The following is a 19,410-nucleotide window of genomic DNA, read 5'->3' on the forward strand; positions in this document are numbered from 1 at the left end:
CAAAGCTTAACAAAAATAAGTAAATAGGAAATTACTGATATTTTCATAATATCATTCGATATTTATTTATGGAGCTTTTATCTATTATGGAGCAAGCATATTGTTTGGCCATGAATAAACAAAGTTCAATAAAGTATAAAGCACAGTTCCTATCATCTAGTTGTCCACACTCTATTTAAGGCATACGCAGAAGCATATGGTTTTAAATTAGTATGTAATTCACAATGGTAGACACAAACTCTGGGTGTTTTAAATGATAGTATTATAAAGGACAATTTTCTAATAGGTCTCCAGTATTAAATATGAGAAAATGGTGTTAGAGAAGGTGACCTAGATTGGGTGATTTCTGGAGATTAAAAAAAAACATGTTAGAAATCAAAGTAATGTTGTTAAAACATACAAAATACCAAAGACAGAAATCTCTAAAACATAGAAGAGACATTAAAATGAATAAAAAATGCTATATGCAGTCCAGTATTGTTGGTTTATTAAGTGGCGTTATGAAGAGCTGGAGATGAAAACAGCCTGGAGCAACCTGGAACCACAAGAAAGGGTGTGAGTGATGTAGGGAAAAGAAAGAGAGATCAGACTGTTACTGTGTCTGTGTAGAAAGGGAGGAAGGCCACTGTCTCCTGCCTGCCCCTGGGAACTGAATGTGTCGGTATAAAACCCGATTGTACATTTGTTCAATTCTGAGATGGGGGAAAAACCGCCCTATGGTGGGAGGCGAGACACGTTTGCAGCAATGCTGCCTTGTTATTCTTTACTCCACTGAGATGTTTGGGTGGAGAGAAACATAAATCTGGCTTACGTGCATGTCCAGTCATAGTACCTTCCCTTGAACTTAATTATGATGTAGGTTCTATTGCTCACATGTTTTTTTCCTTATTATCACCCTGCCCTCCTACTACATTCCTTTTTGCTGAAATAATGAAGATAATAATCAATAAAAACTGAGGGAACTCAGAGACCAGTGCCCGTGCAGCTCCTTGGTATGCTGAGCTCCGGTCCCCAAGGCCCACTGTTGTTTCTCTATACCTTGTTTCTGTGTCTTATTTCTTTTCTCAGTCTCTCGTCCCACCCGACTAGAAATACCCACAGGTGTGGAGGGGCAGGCCACCCCTTCAAGTGAGAAGAAAGATTTATAATCTAAGCTATGTTGTTTGATAGTACCATGTAGTCAGTAAAAAGCCTTTGAGGGGTTTTAAGGAAGAGGTTAACAAGGCAGGGTTTCCATGCTTTGAGCAGACAATGTGACCTACTCAGAAGATAATGAATTTGATATTAATGGAGCTAGAATAGGCACAAATGGTTAAGGGCCACATGCCATAGAAGCAAATGATGTTTTTACGTGGAACTGTGATATTAACAAAGAAAACCATTTCTCAGTGGAAATACCAATCTCTACCAGAAAGCAGAACTAATTACCGACAATGCTACACTAGAACAGATTTAGAATGTAATGTTGGTTTCTTTCTCTGAGGAAGTGGGGTGTATCTAAATGGCTGTTATATAGCAACATTGCGGTTGCTGCATAGTAACCTTGTGTGTTTATTACCAATTTATTGCCTCTTAGTTTCAAGTCTATCCTTCACCATCCTGCTCTATCATAATGAAAACAGATCCCATAAAATTTCTCCCTTGCCAGCTTATATGATAAATTTTGTCCCTAAAAGGCAGTGTGTAGTCTGGAGGAGAAAGGGTTTTTCTTCCTGGTTTTATGATACTTTCTCTCCTTTTGCTCCTATGACTGTGGCTACCAGCTGCATGTTTGCATAACATCCTGCGGTATTTACCCTCCAGCAAGTTTTTGTTAGCTGTCCGGATCCCTGTTACATGCCTTCCAGTATCTAGCTCCAGCACTCTGGAATGAAAACTCTTCCTCCCGGCCAGTCACAGCGTGAGATCCATCCTCGCCAATTTCATCTTGCTAGTTTTAGAACTGCCCTGTCCTAGGGCCACCCACAATTGTTGAATTGTCATTTTAAACACCTTCAAAGACTAGAAGAAATTAATTCATCTGAATATATGAGTGGAAATATTCATCTTATTCAGCACTTAGAAATAACAGTTCTTGATAATATTATGATTTATAATTTATACATGGTGTATTTTAATGAATTGCAGGTGTTTAAGAAATAATATAGCAGGGCGCGGTGGCTCACGCCTGTAATCCCTCACGCCTACAATCCCTCACGCCTGTCATCTCAGCAGTTTGGGAGGCCGAGGTGGACAGATTGCTTGCGGTAAGGAGTTTGAGACCAGCGTAGCCAACATGGCGAAACCCCATCTCTACGAAAAATTAGCCAGGCATGGTGGTGAGCACCTGTAGTCCCAGCTACTTCGGAGGTGGAGGCGAAGAATTGCTTGCGCCTGGAAGGCTGAGATCTCAGTGAGCCGAGACTGCCACTGCACGGGTGACAGAGCGAGCCTCTGTCTCAAAGAAAGAAAGAGTAGGTACCTGGATATGTATTTTTAAAATAACGTAAAGATTTAAAAATAGTTCGAAGAACCTAATTGTATGGCTTTTGAAGCAACTACAAGTATGTTCTTTACAGATGGTGGGAGTAACGTTATATTAAGTTTGTGTAAGCTATAACACTTAAGTGTTTATAAGCTTGTTTATAAGCTGGTGTTTACAAGCATGTTTTTATTTCCGAGCAAAATTCAAAAGAAGTTTGTCTTTGTAAAAATTCAAATGTGCACAGTTCTTGTTCCTCTCTGAAGATATTGGAAATGTATTGCTAATACTGGTAATATGTAACAATTTTTTTTATGAATAGATGACTTATTTAATAGTTATGTATGTAAATCTGAATATTTTCTATATAATTTATCTATGGAAACAAATATTTATACAATTGTTCACATATTGCTCTTTTCTTTCTAATGTTATTCCTTCTAGGTGTAAAATATAGACGTTCTCAAGAAGATTAGTGTTTGCAATAGACAGCTGGGCCATTTGGCCACACCTGCAAATGATTATTGGTTTTGCGGGAGACTGCAATCCATAAAAAATTACTGGCAGAGTTTGAGAATTTGTATAAGAAAACAAATTTTATGAGATGCAAAATCAATACTATTATACTAATTTAAATTTTGTAATAGCAAAGCTAATTCTTGTTACTTTTCAGTCTTTCAATTCACCAAGATAATGAGTGTTACGCACTGAACACATACAAATGTATTGCTGTGACTGAATGAAGAGGACAAATTAACAAAGCAATTCCAAGGCTCTGGAAATTGATCAAAGGCTAATAATCATTTGTGAACTATTTATTCTTGGAAAAACTGCTAGAGATTCAAGGAAGAGTGCAGCAAATTTGTAGTAAGTTTACCTAGTGCTGCTCCCGTGCCTTCTGCCCACTCACCACACCCAGCACAGTGAGTGACAGTTGCAGTTTTTACAGCTTGGGGAAAATCAACAGTGTTTTTTGCCACAAGGACAGACTTGATTAGCGGTCAGAGGTTGGGGCATAGTGTAACAGACCACTGCTTTTCAACTCAAAGTGCTGAATTTTGCAGGAAATGAATGAGAAAACCCCATTTTTTGTTGTTTTTTGTTTTTTTTAGTCTGAGGTGTAGTCTCCTCTGGGGTAAGAACAGTGCCAGCCATAAATATAACAAAATCCTAAACATGAGAATGCAATAGACCTCATGACATTAGCCCTCTACATATTCTTTAAATTTTTTTTAAATTGACACATTGTAATTGTACATATTTATGGGGTACAACTTGATGTTCAATACATATATATGTTACATTAAATAATCAAATCAGGGTATTTAGTGTATCCATCTACCTCATGTATTTATCATTTCTTTGTGGTGAGAACATTCAAAAGCCTCTGTTCCAGCTATTTTGTAATACGCAATATCTTACTGTTAACCATCATCACCCTACTATGTAATAGAACAGAACTTATTCCTCCTACCTAACTATAACTTTGTACCCATTGACCAAGCTCTCACTCTGTCCCCCTCTTTTTCTCTCCTCTTTATTTTAAAAAAGGAAGTCTTGTTGCATGCTGCAACATGGATAAATCTTAAGGACATTATGCTAAGTTAAATAAGCCAGTCACAAAAAAAAAATGCTGCATGCTTTATTTATATGAGATATCTAAAGTAGTCAAACTCATAGAAACAGAAAGTAGAATGCTGATTGCTAGGGGCAAAAAGGGGAGTTGTCCAATGTGTATAGAGTTTCAGTTTTGCAAAACGAACAAATTCTAGAAATCTGTTGTAAAATGTGAATATAGTTAACACTACTGACCTGTTCACTTAAAAATGGTTGAGATATATGATATGGTTAAGATGTAATGGCTCAGATGTAACATACTGTATGAGTTCAACTATATGACATTCTGGAAAAGTAACAACTATGGAGACAGTACAAAGATCGATGCTTGCCATGTGTTTGAAGGAGGAAAGGATGAATGGGCAGAGCACAGAAGATTTTCAGGGCAATGCAATTATTCTGTATGATCTATGATGATAAAGACATGTCATTATCATTATATATTTGGCCAGACCCATAAAGTGTACAACACTGAGTGAAACTTAACATAAACTATGGTCTTTCAGTAATAATGATGTTTCAATTGTAACAAATATACCATGCTGATGGGGGATATTGATCATGGGAGAGGTAGTGCATGAGTGAGGACCATGGGAAATCTCTGTAGCTTTCTCTCAATTTTCACAAGATGTGGAACCAGTATATAAATAGATACCTAGATTAATCAAATAGGCTACAAAGTGCAAAAATGTATCCACAAATATATGGAATGTAGAATAGTTCAAGAAAGATGTAAAGACATTCAGTGGAGAAAGTATAATCTTTTTAACAAATGTTTAAACACTTGGCTATGAATATGCACACAAAATATTTTGATCTATACCTCATACCACATACAAAATAAGCTCAACTTCTGCACAGCAAAAGAAACTTTAAGCTCCTATAAACAGACAACCTACAGAATGGGAAAAATATTTGCAAACTATGCACCTGACAAAGGTCCAATATCCAGAATCTATGAGGAACAATTAAATAATCAAATAATAAATAATCCCATTAAAATAGGCAAAAGACATAACAGACAATTCTCAAAAGAAGACATACAAGCGGCCAAAAAACATGTGAAAAAAATATGAAACATAATTATCAGAGAAATGCAAATCAAAGCCGAAATGAGATTCCATCTAACACCAGTCAGAAGGACTATTACTAAAATGTCAAAGACAACTGATGTTGGCAAGGCTTTGGAGAAAAGGGAACACTTACACACTGTTGGTATGAATGTAAATTAGTCCAGCCACTGAGGAAGGCAGTCCAGAGATTTCTCAGCGAACTTAGAACTACCATTTGATCCACCAATCTTACTACTGGGTATATTCCCCAAAAGACACATGCACTTGCGTGTTCATCACAGCATTCTTCATAATAGCAAAGACATGGAATCTCTCTAAATGCCCATCAAGGATAGGCTGGACGAAGACAATGTGGTACATACACACCATGAAATACTAGGCAGTCATAAAAAAAGAACAAGATTATGTCCTTTGCAGCAACATGGATGCAGTGGAAGGCCATTATTCTAAGCCAATTAACACAGAAACAGAAAACCAAATACTGCATGTTCTCACTTATAAGTGGAGCTAAATGATGAGAACACATGGGCACATAGAGGTAAATAACAGACACTGTGGCTTACCTGAGGGTAGAGGGTGGGGGAAAAAAGGGATCAGGAAAAGTAATTAATGGGTACTAGGATTCATACCTGGATGACAAAATAGTCTGTTCAACAAACCCCTGTGACACAAGTTTAACTATATAGCAAACCTGCATAGGTACTCCAGAGCTTAATATAAAAGTTAAGAAAAAGAGAGGTCAAGAATTGGAAGTGTTTAACTGAAATGAAATAATATAATATTATAGTCAATAAACATTATATTTACAGATTTATACATACAACTAAAAATATAAATATTATTTTAAAATTTAACAAATACATATGGAATGATTTTGATTTGTTACAAAGTGCTTGTAGTTAAAAATAGTAGTTTGCTGTCTTTATGAGATACTCATAAAAATACTCCTTTAACATAAACATAAAAAATATGAAAATGAAAAATGGAAAAAATACACCATGCAACACAAACTGGTAGAAAACCACTTTAAGGGAGGAGCCAAGATGGCCGAATAGGAACAGCTCCGGTCTACAGCTCCCAGCGTGAGCGACGCAGAAGACGGGTGATCTCTGCATTTCCATCTGAGGTACCGGGTTCATCTCACTAGGGAGTGCCAGACAGTGGGCACAGGCCAGTGGGTGCGCGCACCGTGCACGAGCCGAAGCAGGGCGAGGCATTGCCTCACCTGGGAAGCGCAAGGGGTCAGGGAGTTCCCTTTCCGAGTCAAAGAAAGGGGTGACGGACGCACCTGGAAAATCGGGTCACTCCCACCCGAACATTGCGCTTTTCAGACCGGCTTAAAAAACGGGGCACCACGAGACTATATCCCACACCTGGCTCGGAGGGTCCTACGCCCACGGAGTCTCGCTGATTGCTAGCACAGCAGTCTGAGATCAAACTGCAAGGCGGCAGCGAGGCTGGGGGAGGGGCGTCCGCCATTGCCCAGGCTTGCTTAGGTAAACAAAGCAGCCGGGAAGCTCGAACTGGGTGGAGCCCACCACAGCTCAAGGAGGCCTGCCTGCCACTGTAGGCTCCACCTCTGGGGGCAGGGCACAGACAAACAGAAAGACAGCAGTAACCTTTGCAGACTTAAATGTCCCTGTCTGACAGCTTTGAAGAGAGCAGTGGTTCTCCCAGGATGCAGCTGGAGATCTGAGAACCGGCAGACTGCCTCCTCAAGTGGGTCCCTGACCCCTGACCCCCGAGCAGCCTAACTGGGAGGCACCCCCCAGCAGGGGCACACTGACACCTCACACGGCAGGGTATTCCAACAGACCCGCAGCTGAGGGTCCTGTCTGTTAGAAGGAAAACTAACAAACAGAAAGGACATCCACACCGAAAACCCATCTGTACATCACCATCATCAAAGACCAAAAGTAGATAAAACCACAAAGATGGGGAAAAAACAGAACAGAAAAACTAGAAACTCTAAAACGCAGAGCGTCTCTCCTCCTCCAAAGGAACGCAGTTCCTCACCAGCAACAGAACAAAGCTGGATGGAGAACGACTTTGACGAGCTGAGAGAAGAAGGCTTCAGATGATCAAATTACTCTGAGCTACGGGAGGACATTCAAACCAAAGGCAAAGAAGTTGAAAACTTTGAAAAAAATTTAGAAGAATGTATAACTAGAATAACCAATACAGAGAAGTGCTTAAAGGAGCTGATGGAGCTGAAAACCAAGGCTCGAGAACTACGTGAAGGATGCAGAAGCCTCAGGAGCCGATGCGATCAACTGGAAGAAAGGGTATCAGCAATGGAAGATGAAATGAATGAAATGAAGCGAGAAGGGAAGTTTAGAGAAAAAAGAATAAAAAGAAATGAGCAAAGCCTCCAAGAAATATGGGACTATGTGAAAAGACCAAATCTACGTCTGATTGGTGTACCTGAAAGTGATGGGGAGAATGGAACCAAGTTGGAAAACACTCTGCAGGATATTATCCAGGAGAACTTCCCCAATCTAGCAAGGCAGGCCAACGTTCAGATTCAGGAAATACAGAGAACGCCACATAGATACCCCTCGAGAAGAGCAACTCCAAGACACATAATTGTCAGATTCACCAAAGTTGAAATGAAGGAAAAAATGTTAAGGGCAGCCAGAGAGAAAGGTCGGGTTACCCTCAAAGGGAAGCCCATCAGACTAACAGCGGATCTCTCGGCAGAAACCCTACAAGCCAGAAGAGAGTGGGGACCAATATTCAACATTCTTAAAGAAAAGAATTTTCAACCCAGAATTTCATATCCAGCCAAACTAAGCTTCATAAGTGAAGGAGAAATAAAATACTTTACAGACAAGCAAATGCTGAGAGATTTTGTCACCACCAGGCCCGCCCTAAAAGAGCTCCTGAAGGAAGCGCTAAACATGGAAAGGAACAACCGGTACCAGCCGCTGCAAAATCATGCCAAAATGTAAAGACCATCGAGACTAGGAGGAAACTGCATCAACTAACCAGCAAAATCACCAGCTAACATCATAATGACAGGATCAACTTCACACATAACAATATTAACTTTAAATGTAAATGGACTAAATTCTCCAATTAAAAGACACAGACTGACAAATTGGATAAAGAGTCAAGAACCATCAGTGTGCTGTATTCAGGAAACCCATCTCACGTGCAGAGACTCACATAGGCTCAAAATAAAAGGATGGAGGAAGATCTACCAAGCAAATGGAAAACAAAAAAAGGCAGGGGTTGCAATCCTAGTCTCTGATAAAACAGACTTTAAACCAACAAAGATCAAAAGAGACAAAGAAGGCCATTACATAATGGTAAAGGGATCAATTCAACAAGAAGAGCTAACTGTCCTAAATATATATGCACCCAACACAGGAGCACCCAGATTCATAAAGCAAGTCCTAAGTGACCTACAAAGAGACTTAGACTCCCACACATTAATAATGGGAGACTTTAACACCCCACTGTCAACATTAGACAGATCAACGAGACAGAAAGTCAACAAGGATACCCAGGAATTGAACTCAGCTCTGCACCAAGCGGACCTAATAGACATCTACATAACTCTCCACCCCAAATCAACAGAATATACATTTTTTTCAGCATCACACCACACCTATTCCAAAATTGACCACATAGTTGGAAGTAACACTCTCCTCAGCAAATGTAAAAGAACAGAAATTATAACAAACTATCTCTCAGACCACAGTGCAATCAAACTAGAACTCAGGATTAAGAATCTCACTCAAAGCCGCTCAACTACATGGAAACTGAACAGCCTGCTCCTGAATGACTACTGGGTACATAACGAAATGAAGGCAGAAATAAAGATGTTCTTTGAAACCAACGAGAACAAAGACACAACATACCAGAATCTCTGGGACGCATTCAAAGCAGTGTGTAGAGGGAAATTTATAGCACTAAATGCCCACAAGAGAAAGCAGGAAAGATCCAAAATTGACACCCTAACATCACAATTAAAAGAACTAGAAAAGCAAGAGCAAACACATTCAAAAGCTAGCAGAAGGCAAGAAATAACTAAAATCAGAGCAGAACTGAAGGAAATAGAGACACAAAAAACCCTTCAAAAAATCAATGAATCCAGGAGCTGGTTTTTTGAAAGGATCAACAAAATTGATAGACCGCTAGCAAGACTAATAAAGAAAAAAAGAGAGAAGAATCAAATAGACACAATAAAAAATGATAAAGGGGATATCACCACTGATCCCACAGAAATACAAACTACCATCAGAGAATACTACAAACACCTCTATGCAAATAAACTAGAAAATCTAGAAGAAATGGATAAATTCCTCGACACATACACTCTCCCAAGACTAAACCAGGAAGAAGTTGAATCTCTGAATAGACCAATAACAGGAGCTGAAATCGCGCCAATAATCAATAGTTTACCAACCAAAAAGAGTCCAGGACCAGATGGATTCACAGCCGAATTCTACCAGAGGTACAAGGAGGAACTGGTACCATTCCTTCTGAAACTATTCCAATCAATAGAAAAAGAGGGAATCCTCCCTAACTCATTTTATGAGGCCAGCATCATTCTGATACCAAAGCCTGCAGAGACACAACCAAAAAAGAGAATTTTAGACCAATATCCTTGATGAACATTGATGCAAAAATCCTCAATAAAATACTGGCAAACCGAATCCAGCAGCACATCAAAAAGCTTATCCACCATGATCAAGTGGGCTTCATCCCTGGGATGCAAGGCTGGTTCAATATATGCAAATCAATAAATGTAATCCAGCATATAAACAGAGCCAAAGACAAAAACCACATGATTATCTCAATAGATGCAGAAAAAGCCTTTGACAAAATTCAACAACCTTTCATGCTAAAAACTCTCAATAAATTAGGTATTGATGGGACGTATTTCAAAATAATAAGAGCTATCTATGACAAACCCACAGCCAATATCATACTGAATGGGCAAAAACTGGAAGCATTCCCTTTGAAAACTGGCACAAGACAGGGATGCCCTCTCTCACCACTCCTATTCAACATAGTGTTGGAAGTTCTGGCCAGGGCAATTAGGCAGGAGAAGGAAATAAAGGGTATTCAATTAGGAAAAGAGGAAGTCAAATTGTCCCTGTTTGCAGACGACATGATTGTATATCTAGAAAACCCCATTGTCTCAGCCCAAAATCTCCTTAAGCTCATAAGCAACTTCAGCAAAGTCTCAGGATACAAAATCCACGTACAAAAATCACAAGCATTCTTATACACCAACAACAGACAAACAGAGAGCCAAATCATGAGTGAACTCCCATTCACAATTGCTTCAAAGAGAATAAAATACCTAGGAATCCAACTTACAAGGGATGTGAAGGACCTCTTCAAGGAGAACTACAAACCACTGCTCAAGGAAATAAAAGACGATACAAACAAATGGAAGAACATTCCATGCTCATGGGTAGGAAGAATCAATATCGTGAAAATGGCCATACTGCCCAAGGTAATTTACAGATTCAATGCCATCCCCATCAAGCTACCAATGACTTTCTTCACAGAATTGGAAAAAACTACTTTAAAGTTCATATGGAACCAAAAAAGAGCCCACATCGCCAAGTCAATCCTAAGCCAAAAGAACAAAGCTGGAGGCATCACGCTACCTGACTTCAAACTGTACTACAAGGCTACAGTAACCAAAACAGCATGGTACTGGTACCAAAACAGAGATATAGATCAATGGAACAGAACAGAGCCCTCAGAAATAACGCCACATACCTACAACTGTCTGATCTTTGACAAACCTGAAAAAAACAAGCAATGGGGAAAGGATTCCCTATTTAATAAATGGTGCTGGGAAAACTGGCTAGCCCTATGTAGGAAGCTGAAACTGGATCCCTTCCTTACACCTTATACAAAAATCAATTCAAGATGGATTAAAGATTTAAACGTTAGACCTAAAACAATAAAAACCCCAGAAGAAATCCTAGGCTTTACCATTCAGGACATAGGCATGGGCAAGGACTTCATGTCCAAAACACCAAAAGCAATGGCAACAAAAGACAAAATTGACAAATGGGATCTAATTAAACTAAAGAGCTTCTGCACAGCAAAAGAAACTACCATCAGAGTGAACAGGCAACCTACAAAATGGGAGAAAATTTTCGCAACCTACTCATCTGACAAAGGGCTAATATCCAGAATCTACAATGAACTCAAACAAATTTACAAGAAAAAAACAAACAACCCCATCAAAAAGTGGGCAAAGGACATGAACAGACACTTCTCAAAAGAAGACATTTATGCAGCCAAAAAACACATGAAAAAATGCTCATCATCACTGGCCATCAGAGAAATGCAAATGAAAACCACTATGAGATACCATCTCACATCAGTTAGAATGGCAATCATTAAAAAGTCAGGAAACAACAGGTGCTGGAGAGGATGTGGAGAAATAGGAACACTTTTACACTGTTGGTGGGACCGTAAACTAGTTCAACCATTGTGGAAGTCAGTGTGGCGATTCCTCAGGGATCTAGAACTAGAAATAGCATTTGACCCAGCCATCCCATTACTGGGTATATACCCAAAGGACTATAAATCATGCTGCTATAAAGACACATGCACACATATGTTTATTGCGGCAGTATTCACAATAGCAAAGACTTGGAACCAACCCAAATGTCCAACAATGATAGACTGGATTAAGAAAATGTGGCACATATACACCATGGAATACTATGCAGCCATAAAAAATGATGAGTTCATGTCCTTTGTAGGGACATGGATGAAATTGGAAATCATCATTCTCAGTAAACTATCGCAAGAACAAAAAACCAAACACCGCATATTCTCACTCATAGGTGGGAATTGAACAATGAGATCACATGGACACAGGAAGGGGAATATCACACTCTGGGGACTGTGGTGGGGTGGGGGGAGGGGGGAGGGATAGCATTGGGAGATATACCTAATGCTAGATGACGAGTTAGTGGGTGCAGCGCACCAGCATGGCACATGTATACATATGTAACTAACCTGCACAATGTGCAGATGTACCCTAAAACTTAAAGTATAATAAAAAAAAAAGAAAACCACTTTAATATACTGTAATAATATAAAACAGAAGTTGTTATTAAAAATGAAGAAGCATATTCATAGTGATATATTTATTATCTATACCATTAGTAATTTTAAAATAATTTGTATGTATCTAATAATACACATTTAATATAAAATTGAAAGAAATAAATGAGTAATTAATAAATTTAGGGATTTAGTCACTTCTCTTTCACATCTCATCACACAAACAGATACATCACTGACTCTATACAGAGATTTAAACTAGACAATTAGCCAACACACCTGTGTATACACACACATATAAACTGTATACTAATTCGGAATACTAATATTTTTAAGCTACACTGTATTTTCATAAACCTATGCATTTTAATATAAAATTTAGAAGTTTGCTATAAGTACAGTAGCATTAGCCAAAGTTGGCCAGCGGACAGTTAAAATGCACCAATTCAAGTTTAATATTAATTAATTAGAAGTAAATAACATTAAACATAAGTTTATTAGTCACACTAGCTATATTTACACAGAGATGAAGAACATTTCTAGCCTCACAGAAAATGTTCTAACTACAGTTTACTAACACAGAAGTCAATAATCAAAACTTTAGGAACTTTATATGGTTTTATATTCAGTAATATAATTCTAAATAACCTAAGGGCCAAATAAATTATCACAATAAATGTTCACAATTTTTACATCAATTATAAGGAAAATAGAGCAAAATATTTTCTTGGGAAAAATGGATTGCCTTAAATGCATATATTGCAACAAAATTGCAGATACTGAATTGTCTGAATAAAAACAGAAATATGAAATTAACTGAAATTAAATAGAAGTAAAGTGGTAGGAAGAAAACAAATAATAAAAAATCATGACAAAGAGCAAAATTACAGTAGAGAAGATCAATGAGGCTGAAGATATTTTCATTGAAAGGACTTAATAAAATTGATAAAAGACTTAAAGAATTTGAGAAGGCTCAAATAATTTTCTAGATTAAATAAGAGAAAACCATTATGGTTTTTACAGATATTAAACAGATAATGAAACCATATTATGAATACTTTTATATCCATATGAGATAGAAAATTCTTGAAAATGCAAATTACCAAATTGCAATACAACAAACAGAAATCTGAGTAACCTCTATAAATATAAACTTTGTAAATATGGATGAAATGTCTGTATGTGCTAAAGAAATTGACTTTCCTACATAAACTTTCCTACAAAAACATTCTACACACTCAGATGGCATCACTAATGAATAATTATATTTTAAAATAAAACAGTACCCTTACACAAAGTCTTCTAGGTTATAGAAAAAGAGAAATGCTTCCTAATATACCCTTAAGAGAAAAGGCTTTCATGTACATAGCTATAAATAAAAACACAGTGTAATCTCCTGTGCATTAATAAATTTAAACAGGCAATACAGAATGACCAGTATGGTTTTATTTCAGACTGGTTTAACATTTGAGAGAATTGAAATAGTTTACTTATTAAGATTATGCAGAGAAAACATGTATCATTCCAACTGATGCCAAAATAATAAAAATGTTACAATTGATAACAAAATCTATTAGAAAAACAGGAATATGATAAAGCTGCTTCAATATGAGAAAGGTATAATAAAAACGAACACACTTTGTAAATATGGATGAAATGTTGCAATCTTTTTACCTAAAATAGAAACTGATACATATGATATACATATAACCTTTCTGTGCCTTCTATTCAACATTCAAAATAAAACCTTAGCTAGTCCAGATTCAATGTAATCTGTATCAAAATGCCAGTGACATTCTTCACAGAAAGAGCAAAAGCAATCCTCAAATTTATATGGAACCACAAAACATCCAGCATAGCCAAAGCAATTTTGAGCAAAATATCAAAGCTGGAGGCATCACATTACCTGAATATACTGCAAATCTACAGAAACCAAAACAGCGTGGTGCTCATATTAAAACAGACATACAGACCAATGAATCCAGAAATAAATCCGTTTGTTTACAGACAACTCACTTTTGACAAAGGTGCCAGGAACATACATTGGAAAAAAAAGATAGTCTCTTCAAAAGTAATGCTGGGAAAACTGCATATCACATGCAGAAGAATGAAATTAAACTCCTATCTCTTACCATATACAAAACAAAACTAAAATGGATTAAAGACTTAGATGTAAGATCTGAAATTATAAAACTGCTAGAAAGAAACACTGGAGAAATGCTTTAGACATTGGTCTGGGCAGAAAATTCTTGAGTAAGACCTCAAAAGCACAGGCAACAAAAGCAAAAATGGACAAATAGGATTACATCAAGCTAAAATGCTTTGGCACAGCAAAGGAAACAATCAACAGAGTAAAAACACACCCTACATAATGGGAGAAAATATTTTTAAGCTATTCTACTGACAAGAGATTAATAACCAGAATATATAATGAACTCAAACAACTTAGTAACAAGAAACCAAATAATTAGATTAAAAAATAGGCAAAAGATCCGAATACACATTTTTCAAAGGAAGAAATACAAATAGCTAATAGATATATGAAAAAGTGCACAACAGAGAAATGCAAATAAAAACTGCAATGAAATATCATCTCACCCTAGTTAGAATGGCTATTATCAAAAAGGCAATAATGGATGCTGATGAGGGTGTGGAGAAAAGGGAACCCTCGTACACTGTTGGTGGGAAAGTAAATTAGTACAATCATTATGGAAAACAATATGGAGATTCCTCAAAATGCGAAAAATAGAACTACCATATGATCCAGCAATCCTACTGCTGGGTATATATTCAAAAGAAAGGAAATCAGGTTATCAAAGATAGATCTGCTCTACCATGTTTATTGCAGTACTATCCACAATAGCTAAGATATGGAATCAACCTAAGTATCCATCAGTGGATGAATGGATTAACAAAATGTGGTACAGATAGATCACATACATGTGGAATAATAATGGAATATTATTCAGTCATAAAAAATAAAATCCTTGTAATTTGCAACAACATGGTTGGAACTGGAGGACATCACGTTAAGTGAAATGAGCCAGGCACAAAAAGGTAAATATCACATGTTCTCACTCATATGTGGGAACTAATAATACAATTGATCTCATGGAGGTAGAGAGTAGAATGATGGCTACCAGAGCTGGAAAGGATAATGTTGGGGGAATGAAGAAAGGTTGGTTAACGATTACACAAATACACTTAAAAAGAATAAGATCTAGTGTTTGGTAGCACAAGCTATATTTAATAATGATTTATTGTATACTTCAAAATAACTAGTGGAGTAGATTTCAGATGTTCCCAACACAAAGAAATGACGAATTTTTTGAGGTGATGCATATCCTAATTACTTGATTTGATCATTACACATTGTATGCTTGTATCAAAATATCACGTATACGCCATAAATATGTATACTATTATGTACTCATAATTTTTTAAATTATAAAAAAGAAATAGAGAAAATATGGCAATTGGAAAGAAAAGATAAAAGTGGGACTATTTACAGATAAAATACCTGTTAATATAGAAAACCTGAAAAATTACAGCTAAAACGATAAATTTAATACAAAAAAATTCAGTGAACTGGATATAAGAATCAACTTGCAAATTTCAATTGTATTTCTATTTATAGCAACAATTACTAAAGAAATTTTTAAAAAAGGATGTCATTTGCAAAACCGTGAATCTGAAATACTATGCTTGTTTGCTAGCTATATATGTATTTCTATTAATTATAATTTATTGTATTTTCATAATTATAATTCTAAATAACCTGATATGATACATGCTTATATGCATGTTGTGTTTTTATTAGAAATACATTTATATTTACATATTTATTTCATTTTTATAAACTAAGTAATTTTTTGTCACATTATAGAATTAAAAAAACAAAATCATTCACAAAGATGCCAAATAATGTAACATTCACTAATGTTCTCTTTTTAAATTTGAGGTACTGATGTATAATATTCCTGCAAACACACACTTATTGTTTTTAATTAAATAGCATTATACGGTCATGTACAACTTAATGATGGGCATATATTCTGATTAGTGGGTCACCAGGCAATTTTGTCAGTGTGTGAACATCATAGAGTGTGCTTCTACAAACCTGGATGGTATAGCCTACTACACACGTGGGCTATCTGATATAACTTACAGCTCCTCGGCTACAAACCTGTACAGCATGCTACTGTGTTGAATACTGTAGGCAAATGTAGCACAATGGTAAGCATGTGTTTTTCTAAACATATCTCAACATAGAAAAGATACAGTAAAAACACAATATAAAAGATAAAAAATGGTACACCTGTGTAGCACATTTACATGGAGCTTGTAGAATTGGGAGTTTCCCTGGGTGGGTCAGTGAGTGTTGAGTAGAATGTGAAGGCCTAGGACAATACTGTGCACTACTGGACACTTTTTAAACACCATATACTTAGACAAACTAGATTTATAATAATCTTTTCTTCAATAATAAATTAAATAACTTACTGTAACTTTTTACTTTATACTTTTTTTGACTTTTTTGTAATAAAACAGCTAAAAACACACATTGTACAACTCTACAAATGTATTTTTATATCATTATTCTGTAAATGCTTTCCTATATAAAAAATTTTTATTCTCATTTTTTTCTTACTCTTTAATGTTTTTGTTAAAAACTAAGAAACAAACAAACACATTAGGCCTGCATGGAGTCAAGATAATCAATATCACTCTCTTCCATCTCCACATCCTGTCCCACTGGAAGGTCTTCAGGGGCAATGACTCTCACAGAGCTGTCATTTCCTATGATAACAATGCCTTCTTCTGGAATACCACCTGAAGGACCTGCCTGAGCCTGTTTTGTAGTTAACTATTTTTTATAAGTAGGTGGAACACACTCTAAAATAAGAATAAAAAGCGTAGTATAATTCACAATAGCAAAGACTTGGAATCAACCTAAATGCCCATCAGTGATAGACTGGATAAAGAAAATGTGGTACATATACACCATGGAATACTATGCGATCATAAAAAAGAATGAGATCATATCCTTTGCAGGAACATGGATGGAGCTGTAGGCTATTATCCTTAGCAAACTAACGCAGGAACAGACAAACAAATGCCGTGTGTTCTCACTTATAAGTGGGAGCTAAATGATGAGAATACATGGACACATAGAGGCGAACAACATGCGCTAGGACCTATCAGAGGGTGGAGGGAGAGTGGAGGGAGAGGATCAGGAAAATATCTAATGGGTATCAGGCTTAATACTTGGGTGATAAAATAATTTGTACAACCAACCCCCATGACACAAGTTTACCTATGTAACAAACCTACACATGTACCCTTGAACCTAAAAGTTAAAAAAAGTGTAGTACAGTAAATACATAACACTAGTAACATAGTTGTTTATTATCAAGTACTATGCACTGTACCTAATTGAATATGCTATATGTTTACATGACTGGCAGCTCAGCAGGTTTGTTTACAACTAGTACCACCACAAACCTGAATAATGAGCTGTCCTGTAACAAGGCTACAATATCACTAGGATATAGGAATTTTTCAGCTCCATTATAATTTTATGGAACTACCATCATATATGTGGTGCATTGGTGACCAATACATTATTTTTTGTCACATAACTGTATATCATATCCTTGTTATATGTAACAAAATGGTTTTTTTCACTCTTCCAGCATTTAACTTTAGTGGAATATATGCTTATTCAAAGGCATAATAACAATATAAAAAAGCAACAAAAGTCATCGAAAATAACAGGAGTAATCAGAATTCACTCTATATGATATAAATATATAGTACCCATAGAGATAGAGAATTGAAATATATATTACTGTGACTATGGTTAATAATGGCAATACCTAGTGTCTTAAAGTTATGTCTTTATTGGGAGTCAATAATAAGTGAAAATATTCTTAAATATGATGGCAAACAACTTCATCTTCAAGAAATGTTTTTAAATGGAGAGAATTAGTTACTATTCACTAGAAGTAAAGAAAACAAAATTTAAATATATTCTAAAAATGACGCATTTCAAAAGAAATTATGTGGATATACCTACCTAAATAGTGAATGAATAAAATATTGATGACAATGTTTCAAACATTAAATATATTTTTATATTAGAATTCAGAAAGCAAATATAGGATAATCACTAAATAAAAGTAGAGGGTAGTCTTAGTCCATTTTTGCTGCAATAACAAAATTCCATAGACCGAACAATTTATAAGCAACGAAAATTTATTTCTCACAGTTCTCAAGGCAAGAAAGTCTAAGATCAAGGTGTCAGCAGATTTGGTGTCTGATGAGGGCTGCTTTCTGCTTCCAACATGGCACCGTGTTGCTACGTCCTCACACGGCAGAAGGGAAAATGGGGTGAATGCTAGTTCCTAACAGCCTTTTTGTGAGGCACTAATCAATCCATTATGGCAGAGCCCTGCTGACTTAATTTGTTCCCCAAAGGCCCTACCTCTTAAAACCAACAAAATAGGGATTAAGTCTCAATATAAATTTTGAGAAGACACAAATATCTAAACCGTACGAAGATAGTTAGATCTTTTCATTGTCTAAGAAGGGGTAAAAGTACTAATTTGTTGTGCCCTGTAAAACACAGGACACTAATGAAAGAATATTCAAAGCATACTAAATTAACAAATTGGCACAGTAGAAAATAAACAATAAAATATTTCTAGTGAAAAGATAAAACAATAAAAAGTTAGAGTTTAAAAGCCTGGTAATGTTCAATCTAAATTAAATAATAATTATAATTAATTATATAATTAGGTACTTACAAATAAAATATGTAATAATTATATTTAAAAATCTAATACTTATAGTAAATATAAATAAAATTATTTTTATATTAAAAACAAAGAGTGTTTATTCTAAAAAGTAACTGTTGTTGTAAGATGCTCCTTTAAGCATAAAGAAAAATTAAAATGAAGAGATGAAAATATATCATATAATACAAACCAGTAGAAAATTGCTATTGTTAACATAAAGTCATAAAATAAGAGAAAAAGTCATTATTGAAAATAAAGATGCATGTTTCATAATAATAGCTGTATTTACTACATCATTATAATATTTTAAAAATAATGTGTATGTATCTGATAATACAATTTCAACATAGAATTGAAAGAAGTAAACAAGTTAACAATCAAAAACAAGGTTTTAACACTTCTCTTT

Source organism: Gorilla gorilla, chromosome 10, assembly GCF_029281585.2.
Source record: "Gorilla gorilla gorilla isolate KB3781 chromosome 10, NHGRI_mGorGor1-v2.1_pri, whole genome shotgun sequence".
In the NCBI taxonomy this organism is placed as follows: Eukaryota; Metazoa; Chordata; class Mammalia; order Primates; family Hominidae; genus Gorilla; species Gorilla gorilla.